Genomic DNA, 4,823 nt, shown 5'->3' with positions numbered 1-4,823 from the left:
AAATTTGTTTAATTGATGGCCATTTGTTTTAGTTGTGAAAAAAATTCTAGAGATGTAAACTGTTATGAACTGGAGCCAAGAAGAAATGAGAGCCACACATAAACTGATTTCATTTAATAAAGTTAATTTTACAGTTTTTATGTTCCCTTTCAACTAGAAAGTTACACATTCACTTGTATAGATGTTTAGGTGTTTTCTGAGGTCAAAAAAATCACATTTTTCTATAACTTTAGGTAAATACAACAGTGACAAAGAACTTAAAATCACAAAGACAAGGATTCCCTGCTTCCCGCCTAATTCTCTTTTGTTGTTGTTCAGTGGCTAAGTCACGTCTGACTGTTTGCAACTTTCATGAACTGCGGCCAGGCTTCCCTGTCCTCAGCTGTCTCCCAGAGTTTTCTCAAACCCATGTCCAGTGAGTTGGAGATGTCATCCAACCATCCTCTGTCACCCGCTTCTCATTCTGCCTTCAATCTTTTCCAGCACTGGGGTCTTTTCCAATGAGTTGGCTCTTTGCAATAGGTGGCCAAAATATTGGCACTTCAGCTTTAGCCTCAGATCTTCCAGTGAATATTCAGAGTTGATTTCCTTTAAGATTGCCTGGTTTGATCTCCTTGCAGTCCAAGGGACTACTCAAGAGTCTTCTCCAGAACCACAATTTCAAAACAATTCTGTTTAATCCTGTTAAAAGTATCACACTGGTCTGTAGAAATGCCACCAATGGTAACCTTTACTATCAAATGAAAGACTGACAAATTTGACTTCGTAACAACTTACAGCTTGTGTATAGAACGTAAGATCAGAAACAAAGTTGAGACAAAGCTACCAGAAATGACAATATGGCCAATCAGGAAAGCCATACGACATTAACTCTGTAAAATGCTGGATACTTTCAGACATTTTTAAAAAAATTCATGGCTAAGCACCAAGTAAGTACTAAAAATTCTCAAGTATTAAAATTGTCAAAACCAAGTATACAGAAATATGAGCCAGCAGCTTGTTTTGGAAAAAACACACCCCAAATACATTCCCTCAAATGCATCTGTAACCACAAGATGTCCCTCCTGTGTCTGTGGGGACTGAATTCACATCACCTGTGTGCTTTTAATATTTTTTTGTAGGTGGTTTTTATTCCTGGGTGGGGAAGATCCCATGAAGAAGGAAACGGCAGCCCACTCCAGTATTCTTGCCTGGAGAATCCCATGGACAGAGGAGCCTGGTGGGCTACGGTCCATGGAGTCACAAAGAGTCGGACACGACTGAGCATTTGAGCACCAAATTGTGCTAACACTGTAGAGGTGAATTTGGCAAAAGCAACCAAACATTTTTTAAAAGTATGTGTCTCTTGAGCCAGGAATTCCATCCACTTCCAGATTCAACTATATGCCTATCAATAAAGATGTGGAACTACAAATTAAAGGACAATCATTTTACACAATAATAAGTATTGTGTAGCTAATTAATTAGAAGGAGTCTGGTGGGTGGTCATGAAATATGGCTGAGGAGCCATATTAACTAAACAGAGTGAGCTTATTAATAAGTACACATGTATTCCCATGCAAATAAATAAGTTTAGAAGATGAATGCTATTTTAAGAGTGATTACCTCTCAGAAAGATTAGATATCATTTGTTATGTGGCTGCAGTTACCATTTTAAGAGTTAAAATAAACTAAAATCAAGATCAGTGATGAAATCACCTGTGCTCCGTGTGTGTGTGTGTGTGTGTGTGTGTGTGTGTGTGTGTGCGCGCGCACACAGTTGACCCTTGAGCAACACAGGTTTGAACTGCAATGGTCCACTTCGACACACATATATTTCTCCACTGTCAGTACTTCAGTCCCACTCAGTCTGGGGTTGGTTGGATCCCCGATGGATCAGTGGGCTTGGAGGAGACTTGAATGGGGGGATCTGACCATAAGTTATATTTAGATTTTCCTCAATCAGGAGGCTTTGCACCCCTGACCCCCACCTTGTTCAAGGATCAACTGTTTAAGTGAAAAAATTACATTCCAAGCAGAAAATAGAAAATCTGAACTTGATTTCTTTTTAGGCTCTGAAGCAGCATCAAGGCCATGGAGAAGACTTTCTGCTCACCAACCTCCCGAATCTATCCCACACACACGCTCCTGGTCCCCATGGGCCAGGCGGATAATCCAGGGGCCCTAGGGACCGCCATCCCCACTGCCCTAGGAACACAGACACATTAGTCCTAGTACCTGAAGGGGCTCCCATGTGCCAACCCAGGAGGCACAGAGACAGCAGAGCCCCTCACCAGGAGCCCACCTCTCAGGACCCATGGCTCTCACCTCCTTCCAGGTGTTCTGGGCCCCCCACACCATCTCCTGTCCTTCAAGGCTCCCTCCAGCCCAGGACTCTCCAGGAAAGTCAGGGTCATCTCCCCAGCGGGTTGAGCATTTTACAGTAGATGAGGAAACAGACCGCCTTTGCTTCCATCCTGGCCAAAAGCTTGGGAGGAGGAGGAATTCATGAAAGAATCACAGATCCTGGCTCCTTGTCTGCAACAAGAAGAAAGAAAATTACAGGGAATACTGAGACAATGTGCTCTGTCAATAAATTCTCTCGGTCACATAATGAAAACTGATTTAAGCAAGTCAAATTTGAACCGCTATGAAAATGCTAAGGGCAAGAAAGCCTCAGAGAAAACAAAGTCTGGCTGTCTAATTCAGACTCAAATTGCAAATAAAACCATAACATCCAGTTGAAAGAGAAAGGCAAACAAGCCTTTTGAAGACGAGGAAACCAACTAACAGATGATGTCAAACCTGCAGTTGAGCATGGAGGCATCTCTGCACACAGCTGCCTGGCACGGAGCCCCGTCCTGAGGGTCTGCAGGCCCACCGGAGCCTCAACACCAGGAAAGGAGCTGGGGGTAGGGAGGATGCCCTCTGCTCAGTCAGCCGGGCGGGAAGTTGTTCTCACACCACTCAAGGTGCCCAGCTCTCCACGGGAGCCGCTTGCCCAAACAGATCAAGTTCACCCAACTGCGGGGTAAATCGACAGTTACCGCAGAGTCCTGGATTAAGAGAGAGCACGTGCGCCTCGTGATCGCCTTCTCCATCAAGTTCGTTTTCAAGAAGAGCAGTCGTGTTTATTCCTGCGTTTCCCCCACATTGGCAAACGTCAGCCGGAATCTGTAAACTGCCTTCCTTTAGCATCTCGGCACCCAGAAGTGGAATTGCTGGATCCCACAGTAGTTTCAGCTTGTGGACGAATCTCCATACTGTTCTCCGTAGTGTGTGTACCAATTTGTACTCCCACCAACAGTGCACAAGGATCTCCTTCTCCACATCCCTGCCAAAACAGACTCTTGTCCTTTTGATAATAGGCATTTTAACAGGTATGAGGTGACATATCATTGTGGGTTTGATGTGCATTTTCCTGATGAAGAGTGACGTTGAGCATCTGTCTTTTTAGGTCCCCACTGACTATTTGTATGTCTTCTTTGGAAAAATATCTATTCAGATCTTCTGCCCATTTTTAAATTGGATTGTTCTTTGTTATTAAGGTGCATGAGTTCTTTATAAATGTTGGATATAAACTCCTTACAAGCGATTCATGATAAATCCTGATGCCTGATGTGCAAATACTTTCACCATCTGGTAGGTTACCTTCTCATTTTGTTGTTGGTTTCATTTGCTGTATGCAATTAAGGCTTTAATTTCTAGTTTTCCATTAGGAAATTTGTCCTTGAATGAATTTGCTTGGTTTCTAATCAAGATGGCATGTTGCTCCTGCAGCTGTCCTGCTAGTCCTGGCTGGGTCCAGAGCAGGGGAGCAGGGGTCTGGAGAGACACAGACCCTCAGCCTCTGAAACTCCTGCAAATGCAGCTGATTCACTTTCATGATTCTCAGGAGAACTGATCTCTGGGTCTTTTTGCCAGCGAGTCACACTTGCTTCTGACTCGCCTAGTGGTTCAGCAGTGAAGAATCTGCCTGCCGATTCAGGAGACACAAGAGACACAAGTTCGATGGCTGGATGGGGAAGTTCCCCTGGAGCAGGAAATGGCAACCTACTCCAGTATTGCCTGGAGATTCCCATGGACAGAGGGGCCTGATGGGCTACAGTCCAAAGGGTCACAAAAGAGTTGGACATGACTGAGCAACTACACAACAACAACGCCCATTTCACCGCTCTTGGGGACCTACCAGGAAGCACTGCTGTCCGCTTCTTGCTGTACTTCTGCTGTTTTTCTGAGGATAAATGTGTTTGTCTCATTATGAGAAACTGACTCATGTTTGTAAACACCTAGCAGGAAACGAGCACTGTTTCTCTTGAATATCTTTTCTTGTTTCTTTTTTTTCAGATTATTTTCCACTAGAAGTTATTACAAGATATTGAATATAGGATCCTGAATATATATTTTATATACAAGAAGTGTGTATCTGCTAACCCCAAGCTTCTCATTGACTCCTCTCCCCCTGTAAAACCCATATTTGTTTTCTGTGTTTTTGAGTCTGTTTCTGTTTTGTAAATAAATTCATTTGTATCCTAGTTTAGATTCCACATATAAGTGATATCAGGCTTCCCTGGTAGCTGAGCTGGTAAAGAATCTGCCTGCAATGAAAGAGACCCCGGTTTGATTCCTGGGTCAGGAAGATCCACTGGAGAAGGGCTAGGCTACCCACTCCAGTATTCTTGGGCTGGTGGCTCAGATGATAAAGAATCTGTCTGCAATGCAGGAGACCTGGGTTCGACCCCTGGGTTGGGAAGATCCCCTGGAGAAGGGCATGGCAACCCACTCCAGTATTCTTGCTTAGAGTATTCCCAAGGACAGAGGAGCCTGGCAGGCTACAGTCCACA

General features: G+C 44.0%; 1 long non-coding RNA gene across 1 annotated transcript; it reads right to left on the bottom strand.

Annotated features, from left to right (window-relative positions):
* Window positions 1-548: 548 nt before the first annotated feature.
* LOC122447412 lies at window positions 549-3,332 on the bottom strand. Its single transcript, XR_006271219.1, has 3 exons — window positions 2,785-3,332; window positions 2,308-2,517; window positions 549-681 (listed from the first exon to the last, which is right to left on the bottom strand). It is a non-coding gene; the product is annotated as an uncharacterized LOC122447412 (long non-coding RNA).
* Window positions 3,333-4,823: the final 1,491 nt, after the last annotated feature.

Source organism: Cervus canadensis, chromosome 9 (genome assembly GCF_019320065.1).
Source record: "Cervus canadensis isolate Bull #8, Minnesota chromosome 9, ASM1932006v1, whole genome shotgun sequence".
Lineage (NCBI taxonomy): Eukaryota > Metazoa > Chordata > Mammalia > Artiodactyla > Cervidae > Cervus > Cervus canadensis.
The sequence above is the reverse complement of the archived record's forward strand: the minus strand, read 5'-3'. Positions and strand labels throughout refer to the sequence as shown.